Genomic DNA, 26,421 nt, shown 5'->3' on the forward strand with positions numbered 1-26,421 from the left:
ACACCCACACTACATCCAACACCCACACTACATCCAACACCCACAATACAGCCAACACCCACACTACAACACCCACATTACAACACCCACACTACATCCAACACCCACATTACAACACCCACACTACAACACCCACACTACATCCAACACCCACACTACAACGCCCACACTACAACACCCACACTACAACACCCACACAACACCCACATTACAACACCCACATTACAACACCCACACTACATCCAACACCCACAATACAGCCAACACCCACACTACAACACCCTCATTACAACACCCACACTACATCCAACACCCACATTACAACACCCACACTACATCCAACACCCACATTACAACACACACATTACAACACCCACATTACAACACTCACACTACATCCAACACCCACATTACAACACACACATTACAACACCCACATTACAACACCCACATTACAACACCCACATTACAACACCCACACTACAACACCCACACTACATCCAACACCCACACTACAACACCCACACTACATGCAACACCCACATTACAACACACACATTACAACACTCACATTACAACACCCACACTACAACACCCACACTACAACACCCACACTACAACACCCACACTACAACACCCACATTACAACACCCACACTACAACACCCACATTACAACACCCACACAACACCCACACTACAACACCCACACTACAACACCCACACTACATGCAACACTCACATTACAACACACACATTACATCCAACACCCACACTACAACACCCACACTACATGCAACACTCACATTACAACACCCACATTACAACACCCACATTACAACACCCACACTACGACACCCACACTACAACACCCACACTACATGCAACACTCACATTACAACACCCACATTACAACACCCACATTACAACACCCACACTACAACACCCACACTACAACACCCACACTACGACACCCACACTACAACACCCACACTACATGCAACACTCACATTACAACACCCACATTACAACACCCACATTACAACACCCACACTACAACACCCACACTACAACACCCACACTACGACACCCACACTACAACACCCACACTACAACACCCACACTACAACACCCACACGCAAGATACACAAACTCACACCCTGAATAATTTCAATTTCCTCTCACCAGAAAAAAATTCACAAGATTTCAATCAAACTGATGGAAAGAAAATTTGTGTTTATACAAGTCTCCCCACCAGGCCTTCTTCACCTTAATTAAGAGAGCACTTGAGCGCTAGCTGGCTACGACACCTTACCAGAGCACTTGAGCGCTTTTTTAACGTAAGAGAACACATACAAGACATCAAGAGAGCACCTGAGCGCTTAAGGGAACACATACAAAACATTGAAAGAGCACTTAAGCGCCTTCTTTAAGAGAACACATACAAAACACTTCAGAATAAGCACTTACTGAGTTCCTCCTCCACTATGTGCTCACTCAAGCACAAAAAGAACCACGACACACAAGTGTGAGGACCAAAAAAGATGCAAAACAAGAAGAGTTTCGCTCTATAAAGAGTTTTAAGAGAGTCCTGGTGATGGCCCGGGCCGCAGGGGCGCTGACCCCCGGAACGCCCTCCGGGTAGGTGAGGTGAACCTTGACACACTCAACAGACGTGGAAATCCACTTAGCCTGCTTGAAGAGGCAAACTGCTAGACAGCCTGACCTTAGACCAGGCTGCGAGGGCTACGGTGACCTGTGGCCCATTAAAACAGGTCACAACATGGAAATGTTCTTTGTAATGATCTCTTTTTTTTGCGTGGGATGACCAGCAAGGTCAGGTTGACCAGTGGATACCATTTACCACATCAAGAGGCCAGGAGGCCTTGTCTGGGACGGGGCTGTGACCCCCGTCTCAGATAAGGCGTTGGGATGGGGCGCTAACCCCCAAAAACATTTCCCAGCTATGCAGGCAACAAAAGGAAGCCCGGACTGAAGCCAGGCTTTTCTCTCGTTATCTGTTCAACCGGTTCAATCTAAGACTCGTGTCAGTAGACGCTACCCTCTTTCCTGACGAACAAAACACCATCAAAAACTACACATGCTTAGCAGTTTTTTCGCAGGAAAAGTTAAGCGCCAGTTTAACTTCCCATCTTAGTGTATGTGTCTCAGGTCTGCTGTCTCTACTCTCCGTTTGCATTATTTTCCATTTATACACTAACGTGTCTATACATGTTTGGAATTAAATTTTATGATCTGGATTTAAATGCAAGTCCAGTCAATGACTGTTTCTACTCACCTATCCACCTCCAATACCAGTACAACCACCACCCTCCAACACAACTTACCACCACCACCACCCTCCAACATAACTTACTACCACCTCCCTCCAACACAACTTACCACCACCACCCTCCAACAAAACTTACCACCACCACCCTCCAACAAAACTTACCACCACCACCCTCCAACACAACTTACTACCACCACAACCCTCCAACACAACTTACCACCACTACAACCACTACCCTCCAACACAACTTACCACCACTATAACCACCACCCTCCAACTCTCAGTAGTAGTAACCAGTTACCAGTCTCAGTAGTAGTAACCAGTTACCAGTGACCTGTCCGTTGACTCAACGACCAACCGTCTTGAGTCACGGTCTTTCATATTGTGCTGAGCTGACACTATTTCAAAAGACCCACTACGGGGGACTGGCCAGCCGGCTAGTCAGTATTACGAGTGTAACCAAGGAGACAGGTAACGGCTGCGGGCTCCCTCCACATAACAGCAATTTCAATTACTTTTAACGTAAAGTGTTTTCCTTACTCTGGTTGAGTAAATTGTTTTGTCTAATTTACAATTAAGAGTTAAAGTGTTCAATCAGTTAATTTTTTTTTTGATCTTCATATTTTAATTCATTATTTTACCTGAGTTTTCCCAGTGACACTTTATTACTGCAGTGATTGTTTCTACACCTTATTTTGTTGCACTTGTTCTGAAGTGAATTATTTTGTTGAACTGTTCTGCAGTGAATTATTTTCTTTTATTGCTATTTTTATGATTTATATTTTAATTTTGTCTATGCATTCTTAGAAAATACTTAAATTTCCCAGTTTACAATTTAATAATTTTATTTTACACTTTCACATTGATTTAAAATTTAAATAATTAATTTCTTTATTAGCAAGAGTAAAGACAGCTCATTTTGAATTTAATTCAGTCTCCAGTAATATTTTTACTTGTATATTTCAATGTAAATTTTTTTTCTTGGTCAATAGTCCTTTAAATTGAGTTTTCCTTCCTCTTGCAGTGTATCTTAGATATTAATTTTTTATTATTTTTGCAAAATTAGTTGTATATCTTTTCATTTCAATTCTAGAATTTTATATCATTTTATTGTTCATTATTTTTGCCTTATTTGTTCTCGTGCTACTTTGCCATTATGTCTCGCATACCGTCAAGTGATATTTTAGTGAATGTCGATACTCAGACCTCTCAGGCTACTGCTGGTCCTGTCATCAGTCCTCACAGTTTCTTACCGACTGACAGACGGACCCAGACACTGAGATATTATAGTTATACTCGTGATTCCCTTGATGCGTTACCTTTATTCAATGGCCATGTACATAGTCTTGAAGCATGGTTTGCAGCCATTCGTTCTCGTGCTAATGCTCTAGTTGAAGGTCCTCCTTCAGAGGAAAGCCTTATCAGACTTGCTAAAGAAGCTCTTTATCGATCTCCTGCTGCTGTTCACGTTGTTGATCTCCTTGATATGCGAGACTTCAGGAATCTTACTAAGTGGTCACAATATGAGGAACTGATTCGTTCTTTCCTTGTCCCAGTAAAAACAGCTGATCCATATGTCGTTCTTAGAGAACTAGTGAATGCTACACCCATGAGTACTGAATCGTTGAGTGCATTTGCTGTTAGATTAGACAAACTTTTATCATCATTTATCAATGCTGTCCAATCATCATCTTTTCTCCCTGACGAGGCTAAACCATTTACAGAATCAATTGCTAAAATAGCAGCTTTTGGAGCAATTAAAGAACTAATGCCACCTGCTTCTGTGTGTGCTTATGAGGCTGATCCTCCAACTGTAACGATGGAACCACTTACAGCCTTAAATCATGTACGTTCCTTGTGCCCCCAGGGTACTTTCCCTTGTATTAAAAGTAATGTCACACATATGCCTCAGTCTGCACCACCTCTTGTTTGCGCCACAGAGACAAATCGTGGTCGTCAACCATCTCAGAGATCATCAAGAACCAGTGTACAGAGTCGTTATACACCTCGTAGTAGTCATAGTACATTCAGTAACCATAGTCGGCGGAATTGTTACAACTGTGGTTTCCGTGGCCATATTGCAATTAATTGTCCTGATAGTTACCCTAAGAGACGTCGTACTGATGATGAGTACTCAGATCTTCCCTACTGTAATTATCATAGAATACATGGACATGACACATCTGAGTGTAATGCTCTCTATAACCTTCAGTACTCTAGATCTTTCCGTGGTCGTTCCAACCGCAGAACCCGTCGAGGAAACAGATCTCGTGGTTTCCAAAATAACCAGAACCAGGCTCATTCTTTCAATTATCAAACTAACCAGAACCAGGCTCGTTCTTCCCAGTCGGGGGAATTCGAGCGCCCCAGTCAAACCGCCCCATGGTGACAGTAGGTAATAATGAGTACACCATCCCCGTTCACAATTCCTTCGAAGCCTTAAGCAGTCTCGAGAATGACAACCCTGCTGATGATGTTGCTTCACATGTTTCTGACATAGATGATTTTGGGGATGGAGTAGAACAAGTCTTTTCTGATGAAAATCCACCTTTTTGTTTGCACATAACTTCCAATGCAACAATAGGCCCTATAGTGGAAGCATCTGTTTATAATGCGCCCGTTCAATTGTTCATGGACTCTGGTGCGCAAATCAATATTATTAGGTCTAGTTTGTTTAAGGATAAGAAGTTACGACATGTCCTTCTCGTAGAACCGACTCCTGTGTCCTCCCTTAGTGGAGTATCTGGTTCTCACCTGCGTGTCCGAGGTCGGACTTCCCTAACCTTTTCTATCCAAGGTAGAGACTTCACTGTTTCCTTCTTTGTTGTCGACCAGATTACTTTCCCTGGTGACCTTCTACTGGGATTTGCTTCCATGCGAGACTTACGCATTGTGCTCGACCCTTATCGATGGCATGCACAAATTGACGACTTGATCGTTCCATTCTGGGGTTACCAGCTTGGATCAGAAATCTGTTATACTGCTGCAGAGTATGATGTACGGATTAAGTCCTTACAAGCTAATGCATTCTCCAGTAGCGTACCCAAGCGGTCAGGCACTGGTAATTCTGTCACTCCCATCAGTGTTCCACCTATACCTTCAGAATTGCAGGATAGTCCGATGCCTCAAGTGTCCGAGGACGCTCAGATTGCCTTGAGTGCTCAACCTATCCCTGCAATGCCTGCTAGTTCGAGTAGTAGTTTCTCCACAGGGGACGCCTTGTCGGAAAACAATTACTTGCAACTAGTAATGCCATCTCTTGTTGATGTCACATGCCGTCTGCAGAAAGACGTTTCTGTTGCGGCTAGTGCTCTCACTAGAGTGTCTGTAGTTGTTCCTAGTGTTCCAGATGGTGATAACGTCCTAGTTGACAGTGATTCCTGCAAAGTAAAAGGTCTATTTGTTGAACCATCCTTACATGTTGTAAGAGATAGTAAGATCCATTTCTACCTGGCCAACACTTCTGGTCACAGTGTTCGCCTTAGAGCAAATACCAATCTTGTTGACCTTGTTCACTATCCTTACCCTGTTCAGGTAGAGGATGAGTTGTCACCTGACCAGTGGGTCGGTGCTATTTCTGCCGGGGAGACCTCATCCACTTCACTGGATCAATCTGTTCCACCAGTAGAGGAGAAAGACTTAGCTCCCACTGACTTCCCAGATGAAGTCAAGCGTTTGTTGACTCTGTTGAACAAACGTCGTAAAGCCATTGCTTTACCAGGTGAGAAGATGGGTATAACGAACTTATTGTCCCATCGTATTCCACTTGAACCTGGTACTAGACCTATCTACATACCTGCGTACAGAATGCCTCATTCACAAGTTGCTGTCGCAGAAGACTTGATCAATCAAATGCTTGATGATGGAGTTATTGCACCTAGCAATTCACCTTGGAATGCACCCTTGATACTAGTACCTAAGAAGGATGGTACTTGGCGTCCAGTAATTGACTTTAGGAAGTTAAACGCAAAAACCATTCCAGATCGCTTTCCACTCCCTGTACTGGGTGATCTTTTACGTAATATCGGAGATAACAAAGTCTTTTCAACCCTAGATTTGTTACAAGGGTTTTGGCAAGTCCCTCTTCACGAGGACAGCCAAGAACTAACTGCATTCTCCACTCCTACAGGTCATTATCACTTCCTCCGTATGGCATTTGGATTACGATCTTCCCCTATCACATTCTCAAGGCTCATGACTAATATCTTTAGAGGTCTCATAGGTAATGCACTTATGGTGTACTTAGATGACGTAATCGTCATGTCTAAAGACGTGGATACACACTTGAAAAGACTTGATGTAGTACTTGGTAAGCTTGAAGAAGCCAATTTAAAGATCAAACTGTCAAAATGTCAATTTTTCAGATCAGAAATTAAGTTTCTTGGTCACGTAGTCACTCCTAGAGGGGTTACGACTGACCAAAGTAAAGTAACTGCTGTACTAAATTTTCCAACTCCCAAAACTGCTGATGCCGTAAGATCCTTTGTGGGCTTAGCAGGTTTTTATAGATCTTTCATTGCCAATTTTTCTTCCATAGCTGCTCCTCTAACTGAGTTGCTTAAGAAAGATGCTCCTTTTGTTTGGACCTTCCGTCAAGAAAGAGCATTCCAAACTCTAAAAGAAAAGCTAACTTCTGCTCCAATTTTGAAATTTCCAGATTTTTCTAAGCCTTTCTATCTGACAACTGATGCTAGTTCAATTGGCATAGGTGCCGTACTAGCTCAGAAGACCGACGGCAAGTACAACGCAGTTGCATTTGCTAGCCGAGTCCTTACGAAGGCTGAACGTAATTATACAGTAACTGAGCAAGAAGCTTTAGCAATAGTATGGTCTTTAAAGCACTTCCGAGACATTATTTATCAGTACTCTGTTCATGTCTTGACAGATCATGCTCCACTGATACCCTTATTCCAGAACAAACAACCTACTGGAAGGTTAGCTAGATGGACCTTGACTATCCAAGAGTTCAATCCCACCTTTGAGCATTTACCTGGCAAGTCAAATGTAGTCGCAGATGCCTTATCGCGACATGTTAGTATAGTAACTGCAGACCCTCCATTTAGTGCTGAAGATGTAAAGAATGCTCAACGAACAGATCCCATGTGGTCTGGTGTGATTCGATTCCTGCTCCAGGAAGATCTTATTCTGAATGTGAAACCACCAGCACCCATCAGTGACTTTCTCATGAACCAAGAATTACTGTATCGAACAGCCGAGTTGGGTACTCCTAGCAGAAGAGTATACCAGTTAGTAATTCCACAGTCACTAGTGAATGTAGCCTTACAGCTAGTTCATGATGTACCAGGTGTTGCACACCCTGGTATGGATCGTTCAGTAAAACAAGCCAGATTGAAATACTTTTGGCCTCGTATGGCAACTGATATTTCTGAGTATGTTAGGAAATGTAGTGTCTGCATGCAACATAAAGGCAATGCTAATGGTCCTAATCCAATCCAAGTGTATCCAACTACTAGCGAACCTTGGGAAAGAGTTGCGCTAGATTTGTTAACTAATTTCCGATGTTCCCTCCAAGGTAACAAACATCTGTGTGTTATGGTAGACCATTTCACCAGATATTGCGAGTTAGTTCCTATTGCAGACAAGACTGCCGAGACAGTAGCCAAAGCGTTTAAAGAACGCATTATCTGCAGGCATACCACTCCTAAGTCCCTAGTAACAGATAATGGAGGTGAATTCTGTAATGAAATTCTTGAAAATTTGTGTACCTTGTACAAGATCTCTAAATCCACCATTGTTCCTCATCATCCTGCCAGCAATGGGTTAGCGGAACGAACCAATAAGAAAGTACTTGATGTCTTGAGAGCCACTATCAATCCCAACAGTGAAACTTGGGATGAAGTTATACCTGATGTGCAGTGTGCTATAAATTCTGCTTACAATGTTTCTATAGGTGACACTCCACATTATGCATTGTATGGTGTAGATAAACGTTTGCCTTATGAGTTGTTATATTCTAATCCGAAACCAAATTACAACCCTGGTGATTTCGTAGCAACTCGTACCAGCTTAGCTCAAAGTGTTTTTAGAAGAATCCGTGAAACACTTCATAAATCAACAGCTGAATTTACAAGAGTCGCAAATACTCGAGTAAAGCCATCCAAAATCAAAGTAGGTTCGAGAGTTATGCTGACTAATTTTAACAAAACGTCTGCAATGCCAAAGCTTGATCAAAAGTTTGTTGGTCCTTATCGCGTAGTTGAACATATCACTGGTAATAAGTATAAGGTTAGAGAGATTAGTACTGGTCAGTATAAAGAATCGCATTTGGATCATATGAAGTTAGTATGTGATGATAATGACGTTCCAACCCAGACTAATGTGACAGACTCTGACAATCCTCCTGATCCTGTACTCTCTTCCTCTGATACTCAGTCAGATGATCAACCTGAATGTCGTTATTCCCTACGTACACGACAGGTATTGAGAAATCCTCAAGTATCATTTGTAACTTCCAATTCAGATTTGCCTCAAATACAGCATGAGTTAGCCAATGCTACAGAGTTTGATCCTCCCAGAGATGACACCCATTCTGCATATGCCAATCTTACCCTAGCAGAGTTGGGGTTAAATGTAAATAACCTGTATAGATGAATAATTACAGTATCAACTTATCAGTATTCAAGAATTTTTTTTTTTTGTGTTCATGTTCTCTCCGCATTCTGAGAGTTAACAGTCTAGATTTGCGTGCACCGAATCTGCCTTTCTGTTAAACACTCTTTCTTTGTATATATTCCTTCCTCAGAATCCGTAGATCACATGAATACAGATCGATCGATCAAAATTTTTGTTTTTATCACTTGTAATCTCAATGTTGAGTTCGTTGTTCATTTGTTGAGTTTTAAGTTGTACTATAGTATACCTTGTATTGCATTACAGTTTCAGTTACGTAAGCTTTCATTCCAATGTTCTACTTATGTATCTATAATGTTTAATGTTGTGTACTTTAACATTGTATAGAATCAGCCCAAGCCGTATACCTGCCATCTCTAGTTTGTATTAGTTGTATGTCGGGACGACATACGTTAGCGTCGCCGAGCTCTCAGTAGTAGTAACCAGTTACCAGTCTCAGTAGTAGTAACCAGTTACCAGTAACCTGTCCGTTGACTCAACGACCAACCGTCTTGAGTCACGGTCTTTCATATTGTGCTGAGCTGACACTATTTCAAAAGACCCACTACGGGGTACTGGCCAGCCGGCTAGTCAGTATTACGAGTGTAACCAAGGAGACAGGTAACGGCTGCGGGCTCCCTCCACATAACAGCAATTATAAGTAATAACAGCCTACGTGAGTATTTCTACCCTAATCCACGTATCGAACTCCCACCTGATACAACAACTTACCACCACTACAACCACCACCCTCCAATACAACTTACCACCACCAACACCCTCCAACACAACTTACCACCACTACAATCACCACCCTCCAACACAACTTACCACCACTACAACCACCACCCTCCAACACAACTTACCACCAACCTCCTGCACCACCACCAGACTCACCACCACCATTGGTAAACAGCATCTCTGAGCGTGAAGCAACTGTCTGTCTCCCAGCAGGCTGCCATAATTCACTCTCCATCCTCACTACCACCAGCAGTGCCTCTTCGCCTCTCTATCCTCTCCTAGCTGTGGTTGCGATGGGTTGATGCACAACTCCTGGTTCCGCTTTCTTTATTCCTACAGAATTCACAAATTTCCTGACGTCTCTAGGATACACACACTTCTTTAATTAAGTTTGGTTAGGTTAGGAAAGATTTGTCAGGAAACGGGACAAGTGTTTCCTGACGCGGGTCTTAGTCACATGATGACCCGTAGATGGAACTTTTGGTCATCTGACCGAGGCCTTCCACTGGCTTACCCCTCCACCCCTTTAGAAATTATGGTTATGATTATAACCATTAGACTCCTGTCTTTAGATAATTCTCTTGTTTTAAACGTTATGTAAGACTCATGTGCAACAGTTAGGTATCTTTATTCCGAAACGTTTCGCCTACACAGTAGGCTTCTTCAGTCGAGTACAGAGGAGGCAGCAGAAGTAGTAGAGATGTAAAGATGATGTAATCAGTCCATCACCCTTGAAGTAGTTTTGAGGTGGTCAGTCCCTCGGTCTGGAGAAAACAGTTGCATATATGTCTTATCAACTTGACGGTACTGTATACCATTATCACATTCACTTGTTTTAAATAGCGAGAACCTACTCCTCGAACCAAAGAAGGGATCAAGGAGCACCTCACTCAGCACCCCCTTCACTCCTTGAAGGGGGGGAGAGGAGTTCAACCACTCCACGACGGGGTGAACACCACTGACCACCATCACATGGGCAGGACAAACCTCAATTCGATTTTTCCCCTCCTTGAATAATGGATTCTCCATCTATATTCCCTTTTCTGGGATCCCAACACGCTTTCTGTTTCCCAAAGACCTTTTTTCCTCCCCCGGAACCCAAAGACTTTTCTCAATCCAGATTTCCAAGACCTTTTTTTCTGGCCCATCTGAAGACTTTTTTCTAAGCCCAGAAAAATATTTAAAATCCCGCAAACGGCCTAAAGATTTTTTTTTCTGAGCCTTAAGACCTTGTTCTGAGCCGTAAAACCTTTTCCTTAAACCCCAAGACCTTTTATTCTGAACCCCAAGACCTTTTTCCTGAATCCCCAAGATTTTTTCCGAACCCCAAATATTTGTTTTCGGAATCCCAAGACTATACAGCAGAGGGCAGCAGCACACTGCGGATGTACATAATTTGATCTAATTAAAGAAAGGGTCCCAGCAGTGGGATGAAGTTTGTTCCACAACTTCTGGTCATTATCACAACCCGAATTAACTTTACAATGCAAAACTTTAATTGTAAAACCGAGAATGCTGGCTGAGGTCCACCAGCAGTGTGGTGTATATATATATATATATATATATATATATATATATATATATATATATATATATATATATGAGAGAGAGAGAGAGAGAGAGAGAGAGAGAGAGATCACACAAATCTATTTTCTTAAAAATACATGTGTCCTTAAGAACTGTCAAATTTACTAGCGAGAATAAACACGATGGTACGGATTTATTTATTTATTTTCATGAAAACTAAATAATGAACCGAAGTTAACCTGGTTAGATGTCTGGTGACCCCCAGCCACCGCATCAGTGACTCCCTGCAGGTTACAGTTGAAGGTGCTAACCTTCGTGTGGTGACAGCAGGAAGTGTGTAGCATGACAAGTATCTTCACCAGGTGTCAGATCAACCAGGCTGTGGTGGATGTGTGGGTCAGCGAGCCAGCAACAGCCTGGTTGACCAGGCAAACACGAAATGTGCCTGGTCCATGGCCTGGGTCTGGTGGTAGTAGAAAAGCTCCCGGAACCCACACGAGCAACACACCACGAGAGTTGCCGGGTTGAAGTCAGCATGTTAAGTTTGAATACCTTCAACTCTGTCATCTCTCCTGACAAATACCAAAAAAAAAAAAAAAAACTTCAACTCAAACTTCTAGGAAATCGATATCGTGGTGACTGGAGGACTATATATTTAATATTCATGCTTGGCTAGGATGCGAGAAGCAAGGGTTCCAGTTCCCTTCTTGATGGGTTCCAGTCTTACATGTCAGCTATGACAAAAAAAATATATCCTGGAAACATGGGTTCCAGTTCCCTTCTTGATGGGTTCCAGTCTTACATGTCAGCTATGACAAAAAAATAATATATCCTGGAAACATGGGTTCCAGTTCCCTTCTTCATGGGTTCCCATCTTACACGTTAGCTATGAGAAAAATATAATATATCCTAGAAGCAAGGGTTCCAGTTCCCGTCTTCATGGGTTCCAGTCTTACACGTCAGCTACGAGAAAAAAATAATATACCATCCGTTTACGGAATGTGAGCACACACATCACAATGTGGGAGAGCAGGGGCAAGGCTTTTGTTAAGTAGAGTGTTAGGAAAGTAGTGGACGGGAGGGAGCCACAATATTAACCGGAGTTCTCATCACTGTCAGCCGCCCCTAACAAAACAAAAAACACACAGACACACGCCCAGGTAGGAACAAGAAATAAAAGAACCTCATTCGTTTGCTCTTGTGTCTCCATTGTTCGCAGCGGGATTCAGACGCGACTCATAAAAACAAGAGTTCTGTAAGAGGAAATATAAAGGAAGAGGCTTCGTCTCATCTGCTGCCCCGGCCCACTGTTACTGCTGCTGCTGCTGCCGTCCACGCCGCTGGCACTGCTCCTGCTGCTCCTGCTGCTGCTGCCGCTACCACCTGCACACAGTGAAAACTGAGGGAGGACAAGGGAAACAGAGTACAGCTTAAGGGGAAGGTTTAAACATGAAATTAACAGGAAAAGTAAAGGATCTGAGAGTGAGCATCACGCCAAATATATTGTCAAGGTCAGAGGTGTACACAAACCTCGTAACCTTCTCAGCATATGTCAAATTAACAACTCTCAGAACAACACTCAGCAAACGCACTCAGCTCACAAACCGAGTGTCCGTGGTTCGATCCCCGGTACCGGTAGAAACACTGGGCGTGTTTCGATACATCTGCTGTCCCTGAAGGAGAGGAGTTAAATGAGGCATATGATTACGTCTCACAAAATTCTAAGATGGATTTACAGGGGCGGCACAGAAAGATTGTTGGAGGGAAGAAAACAAAGACAAGACGCCACGAACACAAGCCAGTTATAAGAGATGATAGAATTTGGTTTTTAGTTAACTCTGATGGTAACTAAAAACAGTGCTACGAGCGGCGATGTTTCTCCAGTGCTACTAGCAACGTTTCTCCAAGGTTACGAATGGTGTGTGTGTGTCTATAATATATATATATATATATATATATATATATATATATATATATAGGTAGTAGGTTGGTAGACAGCAACCACCCAGGGAAGTACTACCGTCCTGCCAGATGACTGTGAAACAAAAACCTGTAACTGTTTTGCATGATGGTAGGATTGCTGGTTTCTTTTTCTGTCTCATAAACACGCTAAGATAACAGGGATATCTTGCTACTCCTACTTACACTTTGGTCACACTTCATAGACACGCACATGCATATATATATATACATACATCTAGGTTTTTCTCCTTTTTCTAAATAGCTCTTGTTCTTTTTATTTCTTCTATTGTCCATGGGGAAGTGGAAAAGAATCTTTCCTCCGTAAGCCATGCGTGTCGTATGAGGCGACTAAAATGCCGGGAGCAATGGGCTAGTAACCCCTTCTCCTGTATACAATTACTAAAAAAGAGAAGAAGAAAAACTTTATAAAACTGGGTTGCTTAAATGTGCGTGGATGTAGTGCGGATGACAAGAAACAGATGATTGCTGATGTTATGAATGAAAAGAAGTTGGATGTCCTGGCCCTAAGCGAAACAAAGCTGAAGGGGGTAGGAGAGTTTCAGTGGGGGGAAATAAATGGGATTAAATCTGGAGTATCTGAGAGAGTTAGAGCAAAGGAAGGGGTAGCAGTAATGTTAAATGATCAGTTATGGAAGGAGAAAAGAGAATATGAATGTGTAAATTCAAGAATTATGTGGATTAAAGTAAAGGTTGGATGCGAGAAGTGGGTCATAATAAGCGTGTATGCACCTGGAGAAGAGAGGAATGCAGAGGAGAGAGAGAGATTTTGGGAGATGTTAAGTGAATGTATAGGAGCCTTTGAACCAAGTGAGAGAGTAATTGTGGTAGGGGACTTGAATGCTAAAGTAGGAGAAACTTTTAGAGAGGGTGTGGTAGGTAAGTTTGGGGTGCCAGGTGTAAATGATAATGGGAGCTCTTTGATTGAACTTTGTATAGAAAGGGGTTTAGTTATAGGTAATACATATTTTAAGAAAAAGAGGATAAATAAGTATACACGATATGATGTAGGGCGAAATGACAGTAGTTTGTTGGATTATGTATTGGTAGATAAAAGACTGTTGAGTAGACTTCAGGATGTACATGTTTATAGAGGGGCCACAGATATATCAGATCACTTTCTAGTTGTAGCTACACTGAGAGTAAAAGGTAGATGGGATACAAGGAGAATAGAAGCATCAGGGAAGAGAGAGGTAAAGGTTTATAAACTAAAAGAGGAGGCAGTTAGGGTAAGATATAAACAGCTATTGGAGGATAGATGGGCTAATGAGAGCATAGGCAATGGGGTCGAAGAGGTATGGGGTAGGTTTAAAAATGTAGTGTTAGAGTGTTCAGCAGAAGTTTGTGGTTACAGGAAAGTGGGTGCAGGAGGGAAGAGGAGCGATTGGTGGAATGATGATGTAAAGAGAGTAGTAAGGGAGAAAAAGTTAGCATATGAGAAGTTTTTACAAAGTAGAAGTGATGCAAGGAGGGAAGAGTATATGGAGAAAAAGAGAGAAGTTAAGAGAGTGGTGAAGCAATGTAAAAAGAGAGCAAATGAGAGAGTGGGTGAGATGTTATCAACAAATTTTGTTGAAAATAAGAAAAAGTTTTGGAGTGAGATTAACAAGTTAAGAAAGCCTAGAGAACAAATGGATTTGTCAGTTAAAAATAGGAGAGGAGAGTTATTAAATGGAGAGTTAGAGGTATTGGGAAGATGGAAGGAATATTTTGAGGAATTGTTAAATGTTGATGAAGATAGGGAAGCTGTGATTTCGTGTATAGGGCAAGGAGGAATAACATCTTGTAGGAGTGAGGAAGAGCCAGTTGTGAGTGTGGGGGAAGTTCGTGAGGCAGTAGGTAAAATGAAAGGGGGTAAGGCAGCCGGGATTGATGGGATAAAGATAGAAATGTTAAAAGCAGGTGGGGATATAGTTTTGGAGTGGTTGGTGCAATTATTTAATAAATGTATGGAAGAGGGTAAGGTACCTAGGGATTGGCAGAGAGCATGCATAGTTCCTTTGTATAAAGGCAAAGGGGATAAAAGAGAGTGCAAAAATTATAGGGGGATAAGTCTGTTGAGTGTACCTGGTAAAGTGTATGGTAGAGTTATAATTGAAAGAATTAAGAGTAAGACGGAGAATAGGATAGCAGATGAACAAGGAGGCTTTAGGAAAGGTAGGGGGTGTGTGGACCAGGTGTTTACAATGAAACATATAAGTGAACAGTATTTAGATAAGGCTAAAGAGGTCTTTGTGGCATTTATGGATTTGGAAAAGGCGTATGACAGGGTGGATAGGGGGGCAATGTGGCAGATGTTGCAAGTGTATGGTGTAGGAGGTAGGTTACTGAAAGCAGTGAAGAGTTTTTACGAGGATAGTGAGGCTCAAGTTAGAGTATGTAGGAAAGAGGGAAATTTTTTCCCAGTAAAAGTAGGCCTTAGACAAGGATGTGTGATGTCACCGTGGTTGTTTAATATATTTATAGATGGGGTTGTAAGAGAAGTAAATGCGAGGGTCTTGGCAAGAGGCGTGGAGTTAAAAGATAAAGAATCACACACAAAGTGGGAGTTGTCACAGCTGCTCTTTGCTGATGACACTGTGCTCTTGGGAGATTCTGAAGAGAAGTTGCAGAGATTGGTGGATGAATTTGGTAGGGTGTGCAAAAGAAGAAAATTAAAGGTGAATACAGGAAAGAGTAAGGTTATGAGGATAACAAAAAGATTAGGTGATGAAAGATTGAATATCAGATTGGAGGGAGAGAGTATGGAGGAGGTGAACGTATTCAGATATTTGGGAGTGGACGTGTCAGCGGATGGGTCTATGAAAGATGAGGTGAATCATAGAATTGATGAGGGAAAAAGAGTGAGTGGTGCACTTAGGAGTCTGTGGAGACAAAGAACTTTGTCCTTGGAGGCAAAGAGGGGAATGTATGAGAGTATAGTTTTACCAACGCTCTTATATGGGTGTGAAGCGTGGGTGATGAATGTTGCAGCGAGGAGAAGGCTGGAGGCAGTGGAGATGTCATGTCTGAGGGCAATGTGTGGTGTGAATATAATGCAGAGAATTCGTAGTTTGGAAGTTAGGAGGAGGTGCGGGATTACCAAAACTGTTGTCCAGAGGGCTGAGGAAGGGTTGTTGAGGTGGTTCGGACATGTAGAGAGAATGGAGCGAAACAGAATGACTTCAAGAGTGTATCAGTCTGTAGTGGAAGGAAGGCGGGGTAGGGGTCGGCCTAGGAAGGGTTGGAGGGAGGGGGTAAAGGAGGTTTTGTGTGCGAGGGGCTTGGACTTCCAGCAGGCATGCGTGAGCGTGTTTGATAGGAGTGAATGGAGACAAATGGTTTTTAATACTTGACGTGCTGTTGGAGTGTGAGCAAAGTAACATTTATGAAGGGATTCAGGGAAACCGGCAGGCCGGACTTGAGTCCTGGAGATGGGAAGTACAGTGCCTGCACTCTGAAGGATGGGTGTTAATGTTGCAGTTTAAAAACTGTAGTGTAAAGCACCCTTCTGGCAAGACAGTGATGGAGTGAATGATGGTGAAAGTTTTTCTTTTTCGGGCCACCCTGCCTTGGTGGGAATCGGCCGGTGTGATAATAAAAAAAAATAATATATATATATATATATATATATATAGACACACATACACACACACACACATATATATATATATATATATATATATATATATATATATATATATATATATATATATATATATATATATATTCAGGGGACTGGGGGAAAAATATATATTACAGTGGTATTTTTAGCGAGGTCGTCCCTCACAAAAAAAAAAAATACAAAAATAGGTAATAACGCAGGAGGCGACAGTGAGGACACATTGGTGGAGTGCGCCATTATTACCTGGTCCATTGTTCTTGCCCTGTCCCACCTGCCTAAGCTGCGCCATTAACCCTGCCCGGCACAGCTCTCCTTCCTTACCCTCACGCACATAAACCCGTGAACACCGCCAACATACGCGAGATTGGCAAACCTTGCAACAGCATTCAGAATAATTTAGGATAGGATACACGACGTATGTAACACATACGTATGTATACTGGGGCTGCATTTTATATATATATATATATATATATATATATATATATATATATATATATATATATATATATATATATATATATATATATGTCGTGCCGAATAGGCAGAACTTGCGATCTTGGCTTAAATAGCAACGATCATCTTGCTATATAGGACAAGTGAAAATTTGTGTATGCAATAATTTCGCCAAAATCATTCTGAACCTAACGAAAAAAATATATTTCACTGTGTTTGTTTAGTATTAAATTATTGTAAACAAATCTAAAATATATTTAGTTGGGTTAGGCTAAAATAAACTGTTCTTGTTATAATAAGGTTAGGTAAGTTTTCTAAGATTCTTTTGGTGCAAAATTAAAAAATTTTACATTAACATTAATGAAAAAAATATATCTTTAAACGTATAAGAGAAAATTTTAGAAAAGACTTAACTTCAAATGAGTTCTTGCTAATTGACCAGTTTTACATATTCGGCACGACATTATATATATATATATATATATATATAGTATATATATAGTATATGTACTATATATAGTATATATATAGTATATGTACTATATAAAGTTTTTCTTCTTCTCTTTTTTAGTAATTGTATACAGGAGAAGGGGTTACTAGCCCATTGCTCCCGGCATTTTAGTCGCCTCATACGACACGCATGGCTTACGGAGGAAAGATTCTTTTCCACTTCCCCATGGACAATAGAAGAAATAAAAAAGAACAAGAGCTATTTAGAAAAAGGAGAAAAACCTAGATGTATGTATATATATATATGCATGTGCATGTCTGTGAAGTGTGACCAAAGTGTAAGTAGGAGTAGCAAGATATCCCTGTTATCTTAGCGTGTTTATGAGACAGAAAAAGAAACCAGCAATCCTACCATCATGCAAAACAGTTTCAGGTTTTTGTTTCACAGTCATCTGGCAGGACGGTAGTACTTCCCTGGGTGGTTGCTGTCTACCAACCTACTACCTATTCAGAGTGCCTGCACTCTGAAGGAGGGGTGTTAATGTTGCAGTTTCAAAACTGTAGTGTAAAGCACCCTTCTGGCAAGACAGTGATGGAGTGAATGATGGTGAAAGTTTTTCTTTTTCGGGCCACCCTGCCTTGGTGGGAATCGGCCGGTGTGATAATAAAAAAAATATATATATATATATATATATATATATATATATATATATATATATATATATATATATATATATATATATATATATGCAATAAGATCACAGTAAACAGGTGATTTCAGAATATGCAAAACAACCACTCTGAAAGAATAGAAAAATTCCAAGCGCTTTCGTGACTACTCACATTATCAAGGAACTATGTTCCTTGATAATGTGAGTAGTCACGACAGCGCTTGGAATTTTTCTATTCTTTCAGAGTGGTTGTTTTGCATATATATATATATATATATATATATATATATATATATATATATATATATATATATATATATATAGATATATATATATATATATGTCGTGCCGAATAGGCAGATCTTGCCATTTTGGCTTAAATAGCAACGTTCATCTTGCCATATAGGACAAGTGAAAATTTGTGTATGCAATAATTTCGCCAAAATCACTCTGAACCTAACGAAAAAAATATATTTAATTGTGTTTGTTTAGTATTAAATTACTGTAAACGTATTTAAAATATATTTAGTTGGGTTAGGCTAAAATAAATTGCTCTTGTTATAATAAGGTTAGGTAAGTTTTTTAAGATTCTTTTGCTGCAAAATTAAAATTTTTTACATTAACATTAATGAAAAAACATATCTTTAAACGTATAAGAGAAAATTTTAGAAATAACTTAATTTTAAATGAGTTCTTGCTAATTGACCAGTTTTACATATTCGGCACGACATTATATATATATATATATATATATATATATATATATATATATATATATATATATATTGTATATATATATTGTATATATATATATATATATATATATATATATCTATATATATATATATATATATATATATATATATATATATATATATATATATATATATTATATATATATATATATATATATATATATATATATTATATATATATATTATATATATATATATATATATATATATATATATATATATATATATATATATATATATATATATATATTATATATATATATTATATATATATATATATATATATATATATATATATATATATATATATATATATATATATATATATTTTATATATATATTGTATATATATATATATATATATATATATATATATATATATATATATATATATACACTATATATATATATATATATATATATATATATATATATATATATATATATATATATATATATATATATATATATATATAATCATTCTGAATTTAACGAAAAAATATATTTCATTGTGTTCATTATTAAATTATTGTCAACTTATGTAAAATATATTTAGTTGGATTAGGCTAAATTAAATTACGTCTCTTATAATAAGATTAGGTAAGTATATTGTATCTCACGAGTACAGTGGACATGACTGTGTCCGGGAGGTCAGAAATCTGTATATGTCGACAAAAGATCATAAAAGTTTTCTTCACATTCTGTAGGTCAACAATCTCTCATACCTTCACAGGGACACACAATACTCAGCACTACTGGGAAAAGGTCAGACGATTACGTGGGTGTGAGGGAAAAGTCGCTGGAGTAGAAATATGGTTGTTTCGACTCCTAGGAACCGTTAGTATCACCACCCGCACTGCCATCTAGCGAGCTGCTGCAAAACATCAGATTTCCTTGTGTCTGGGTCTCTTTAGGTTCTACTTCTGGTAGTATTAACCTTACCTGATGTGGGCTGAAGTTTACGGAATCACCTCACCTTCACTCTTCTGATCAGGTAAAGTGATCTACCAGAAGTGCTTCATTTCTTTGTTCTTCTTAACCTGGTTACCAGTAAGGACACTGAAGTAAATTTACCTCCCTGTGTCTTTCTTCAATGTTATACTTTACAACTATCTCGTAGCCAGTGTTTTCTTCTTCATTATCAGTTCTGCTGCTGACTGGTCATGCAGAGTAGACGCTGTGAGATACTACGAACCAGTATTGACAGGACTTCCTCAACACTGGACTAACACAGCCTACCCAGGAGAACTAAAATCAGTTCTTCTGAAACATCTAAGATTTCCTTGACATAGAAGATTCATTATTATTCCTCAGTGTTATTCATTTTCCCATACTTCTGTTCAGGTGGAAGGCGTTCCCATGACAGTGGGAAAGGTTGGTTTTGAGAAGAACCTGCCTAGTATGGACCAGCAGGCCTGCTGCAGTGTTCCTCCAGTCTTACCTTCTTGTGACTTGAGAGTATCATCACTGGCTTAGCAAGATACTAGACTCAAGGCAACGTTATTAACAGTTGATCAGAAGCAGTAACCTGACGCTGATGAAAGCTATGCCAGATAGAATTATGTATAGAGACCGTAAACAACCGGTTTGAAAACCTGAGTGAAGATATTAAGCTCCTCCTCTGGTAAGTGGAAAGATTTAAGCACCTCAGGTAGGTGGCGAGATTAAAGCTTCTTCTTTGTGTTTCTACAGCATAAACGCGCGTGGGCTGAATACCGAAAGAGCCACAGATGCCTGGGTATACAAGACCAGAGAGCAAGATCACTCTGTAGATGAATGGTTCAGAGAACCGACACGTTGATAAATTAGACACATGTGCAACTCTTGGGTATCTTTATTGAGGAAACGTTTCGCCACACAGTGGCTTCATCAGTCCATACAAAGGAGAATCTTGAAGAACAGGAGGAGAATGAGGTAATCAGTCCCTCAACCTTGAGTCGATGTGGTCAGTCCATCAATCTTGAATAGAATACGGCATACGCGCGGAGAAGCAGCTTATAAACCGTAGGCAGGAGAGGTGCAGCAGTCATAGGTGGTGTCACATTTGTTCAATGTGGAAGTAGGTCGTGCCCAAGAATTAGGCAAGCGAAGAATTCCCAAGAAGTTGCAGTGTCTGACAGGATTGTAGATGAATGGTTCAGAGAACCGACAAGATGAAGCCACTGTGTGGCGAAACGTTTCCTCAATAAAGATACCCAAGAGTTGCACATGTGTCTAATTTATCAAGATCACTCTGTACTCACCCTTGTTTGAGATTTAAGACCGAGACCACATTGTGCTGGAGGTCTGGAAGGACCTGACCCGCGCCTTCACCCACCTGAAAAGAGAAAAGTCAAGTCATGATCATCAATTATCAGCAAGGCCTACTCATGGCCATCAGGTCAACTTGCCTCAAATATAATACAATATATAGCACAGGAAAACACAATGCAACAGTACAAAAATATCCAAGGTGAGAAATTGGCCGGCCATGATCTCTCCGAGACAGGTGGAGAACGGGGGAAGGGAGAGGAGGTGGGAGGGGGAAAGGAAGGTGGAGGTGAAGGCTGACAGAGGTCAGGTGAAAGGCGGGGATCATACAACGGTAAATCGCGTGATTGACATCTTGTAAGATGAACAAGGTGGCAGGCAGGTCCCGGACGGACACACACACACACAATTATGCAAAAAAAAAAATAAAAAATGGAAAATAAAATTAAATTTCCAAACTGCCCTAAAAATTTTTTAAATTAGTGTTCTTGCAGCGGTTGGCCGCAGTCATTACTCTGGTGGACATTACAAATTAATGCCAAAATCTCTTCAAGGAGGAGCCGGCACAGCCGTAATTAACGAGGTAGATAAATACTGGAGCTAATTCCTGATGCGGGCGACCGTGGAGGCAGTGCCAGAATTATATACGTCGGCTCAAAGCACTGAAGAATCCTACTGTGTAGGCGAAACGTTTCGGAATAGATACCAAACTGTTGCACATGTGTCTTATCAACCTCCAAGCACACCTTGATTACTGGGGAATATCTGAAGTTGAAGATTGAGACACTTATGCAGCATAGGGAATCTTTATTCAGGAAACGTTTCGCCACACAGTGGCTTCATCAGTCCAATACAAAGAGGAAGGCGTAAGGAGAGGAGGAGAATGAGGTAATCAGTCCCTCAACCTGGAGTCGATGTGTTCAGTCCATCAATCTTGTAGAATGTACTGAACACATCGACTCCAGGTTGAGGGACTGATTACCTCATTCTCCTCCTCTCCTTACGCCTTCCTCTTTGTATTGGACTGATGAAGCCACTGTGTGGCGAAACGTTTCCTGAATAAAGATTCCCATATGCTGCATAAGTGTCTCAATCTTCAACTTGTCGGTTTTTCAAACCATTCATCACAATATCTGAAGTCTTCACTACACGCCTCCCCATCTATCCCCATTGTTCCTCATGTAACCTAGTGCCCAACCTCCCAAACCACCTTCCTCAAAATGCCCCCTCCACAACCTCTGACACCTTCTCCACCCAACCCAATAACTTCAGGTATAGTTTCTCAAGACACAGTAGTCGATCCAAACTTTCCCTCCATGCTCATGGAGCAAGGAGAGAGAACCAAGTAGCGAGCAGTGGAGGCGCCAGGAGCTATGAATCGACCCCCTGCAACCACAATTAGGCGAATACAGTTAGGTGAGTACACAAATCATAACACTGCACAATCCTCTACCTGGAGAGCTTACCTTGAGAAGGTTTCGGGGGTCAACGCCCCCGCGGCCCGGTCTGAGACCAGGCCTCAATACTAGAACATTTAAGAGTGTCCTCCACTGGCAATATCCAGCCTGACATTAACCAAATCACCCAGTTGTCGTCAAGAAACAATGTATTTAACACACACCACTTTCACAGCAATGGCCCCGGGGGGCCAATACGGCATTCCCATGCCCCTGGGCTACAGTGGCCTTCACACGCCCCAGGGCCACGGTGACCTACACCCGCCTCTTGGCTACAGTGACCTTCACACGCCCCTTGGCTACAGTGACCTACACCCGCCTCTTGGCTACAGTGACCTTCACACGCCCCTTGGCTACAGTGACCTTCACACGCCCCTGGGCCACCAGCACCCAGGGTCCTCTGGCTTCCAACTGGTACACCCTTGAGTGTTCTTCAGGTCACCGACAACAATATTACTTTGATAAAATTCCAACGGGCAAGAAAACAATATTTCTAAAAACTTCTTGACGTTGGACAACCATGCGCTTGACACGAGGGCGTGGGCGTGTGGGCGTGAGATTGGCGTGAGACAGGCGTGTGGGAGCGTGAGACGGGCGTGTGGGGACGAGAGGGAAGGAAAACGAACGTAAGACAGGTGAGGGATGGGCGCAAGAGGCGTGGGCGTAGGAGCGTGAGACGGGCGTGTGGCAGGCGTAAAACGGACGTGAAGGTGGGTGGGAAAGGGCAATGAAAAGGAAGGAGTAAATGAAAAGGGAAGTGGTCGAAGAAAATGTGCCAATTTCTTTCCTTTATTATTTACTAAATACCTCCTACATCCCCTCTTAGACACCTACATCCCCTCTTAGACACCTACATCCCCTCTTAGACCCCTACATCCCCTCTTAGACCCCCTACATCCCCTCTTAGACCCCCTACATCCCCTCTTAGACCCCCTACATCCCCTCTTAGACCCCCTACATCCCCTCTTAGACCCCCTACATCCCCTCTTAGACCCCCTACATCCCCTCTTAGACCCCTACATTCCCTCTTAGACCCCTACATTCCCTCTTAGACCCCTACATTCCCTCTTAGACCCCTACATTCCCTCTTAGACCCCTACATTCCCTCTTAGACCCCTACATTCCCTCTTAGACCCCTACATTCCCTCTTAGACCCCTACACTCCCTCATAGACCCCTACACTCCCTCATAGACCCCTACATTCCCTCATAGACCCCTACATTCCCTCACAGGCCCCTACATTCCCTCTTACATCCCTACATTCCCTCATAGATCCCTACATTCCCTCTTAGACCCCTACATTCCTTCTTAGACCCCTACATTCTCTTAGACCCTACATTCCCTCTTAGACCCCTACATTCCCTCTTAGACCCCTACATTCCTTCCTAGACCCCTACCTTCCTTCCTTCCTAGACCCCGCCCTTCCTCCATATCGTTTAGTGGATCACTAAGTATCAAACGGAATCCTGTTAAACGTTTTACACTCTGGCAGGATCGGCACATGTGTTTGTAGTTCTCATTTACCGGTTTCTTTGTAGTTCTCATTATTTTTTTTTACTTTAACCTAGAGGTGATCTGAGAGCGGGGGGCGGTGACCCCTGGTACAATATTATTAGATCAAGAGATAACCGTTTTCATAACACTACAAGAACACTGACAGCAACAGTGGCAGCAACACTGACAGCAACACTGACAGCAACACTGACAGCAACACTGGGTACTGCCTCTCCCCGCGACACCTCAGTGAGAATCATGATCACATTAATAATGCAGTTGCACAAGTTGGTATTATATTGCTGTGTGAATCTATTTGCAATAGTCGGCTTTAATATATCCAGTCAAATGTTTAGCGAGTGCTGTATATGAGGTACTCACCCGGGGGGGAGGAAGGGGGGGTTAATGGTTGTGGTAGTGGTGGTAGTGGTGGTGGTGGTGGGGTCAAAAATCTACTACAAGTATAGCACCTGGTGTTATCTAGTACTGCTGGTGAGCACCTTAACTTAGAGGTTACCTTAAGAACGATTTCGGGGGTCACCGCCCCCGCGCCCAGGGTGCCGGACCAGGCCTCCCTGTTGCTGGCCCAATCAACCAAGCTGTCAGTGCTGACTGCATCCAGTCCACAGTACGCACTGCAGCAGCTCGGTTGATCAGCATTTGACTTTAAACTTGTCAACTTCCCCCTAGAACACAGCTACGAACAGTGATGAAGAATCCGGGTCCTCTTACACTCACTGAGTTATCTTTTAGTGTAACCGAATCCCTGCTTTAATTGGAAGTATCATGCACCATCTGGTGGTTTAAGTGGTTGGTTGACAGGGTTTAAAGCCTGTCGACTACACGTTTAATTGAAACCTTCAACGTCAACCAAAACCTTTGTCGATTTTTCCGACTCTAAATCAGTTCGTGAGTAGTGTTAGACACAGAGCTTTGCCGACAGTCGTTTCCAAGAAGCTGAAGCGGCGGTACTTCCTTCGTCAGCAAACAGGCCAAGTGTGTCCTAAGGGATCAGTGTCAGCTGATGACAGGTAAGTGGTCAGGCTGGATGTAAACATCGTGCAGCGGACAAGGAAGGGCAGACACACGTTTCAGATTAAGCCTCCATCGTTTCGCCCTATGTAGAATCATGATTCGAAAAGCCTCCACACAGAGCGAAATGCTCTCTCAATAACATCATCTCGTACAAGACGTATTTCTTCAAAGATGCTGTACTACCCATCCACTCTTACCTACCATCTACATCTCTGACATCTTATTCCCATCGGAAAGTTCCCTTTGGTGAGCTGGCGGCGCGAGCATCCCGACTCTCCTCAAGAGACGCTTCAAATACCTCTCCGAGCGCTGAAGGCTTTTGAAGGAATGCTGGAAATGTGAGGGCCAATAATTCCACATACTTGTTGTTGCTATCAGACGTGGGAGACGCCTGTCACCTCACACATGAGCAACACCAATGTGAGGGTAAGGTATGACCACCGTCTAGCCGAGAATAGCAAGGGGAAGAGTGAACAAATACAATAAGTGGACAAATGAAGAGGTAGAAAAGTGAACAGAGGAGCACAAAAGTACATATGTGAAGAAATAAACACGTAAATAAGTAGACGAGTGAAGAAATATATAAGAAAAATATATAGGGAAGTGAAGTATAGTAAGAGTATAGAAATTTGTTACGATTTACTTGTCATCTTACGTGTTCATGAGACAGAGTACACAACATTTAACAGGCTTCCATTTCACACTCGTCACAGGAAGGTACCACCTCCTTGGATGGTTGCTGTCTACCAACCAGCTTCTTGTCACTCACACGACAGGAGACTAGCACCTATTTGGACGGTTGTCTACCCCCACATGCTACCTGTGTCTCAAACAAAGGTAAGACATGTGCAAACAGTTGGGCATCATCATTATCGAAACGTTTCGCCTGCCCTGCAGGCTTCTGCAATTGAATAAAGAGGTGACAGATACTGCAGACAAAGGAAGCAATAAAGAAATAAAAATGGCGTAATCAGTCCATCAGTCTTGAAACAGATATGAGGTGGTGAATCCCTCAACCTTGAAAGTGTTCAGCTCCACAATCCAGTTTTAAATTCTTTATTTTTTTCGTAGCGGAGTAAC

The 26,421-nt window shown here is 41.6% G+C and overlaps 1 protein-coding gene across 3 annotated transcripts in view; it reads right to left on the reverse strand.

Moving 5' to 3' along the window:
* LOC128700698 (protein O-linked-mannose beta-1,2-N-acetylglucosaminyltransferase 1) overlaps positions 1-26,421 on the reverse strand; it is a 790,167-nt gene that overhangs the window by 112,146 nt on the left and 651,600 nt on the right. The window contains exon 4 of one of the 3 annotated variants that reach the window (XM_053794017.2): positions 21,349-21,422. The exons of the other annotated variants lie outside the window; for them this stretch is intronic. The gene's annotated coding sequence lies outside the window, so the exon portion shown is untranslated. The remainder of the gene's footprint in view (positions 1-21,348; positions 21,423-26,421) is intronic. 3 annotated transcript variants of the gene reach the window in all.

This window comes from Cherax quadricarinatus, chromosome 56, assembly GCF_038502225.1.
Source record: "Cherax quadricarinatus isolate ZL_2023a chromosome 56, ASM3850222v1, whole genome shotgun sequence".
Classification (NCBI taxonomy): Eukaryota; Metazoa; Arthropoda; class Malacostraca; order Decapoda; family Parastacidae; genus Cherax; species Cherax quadricarinatus.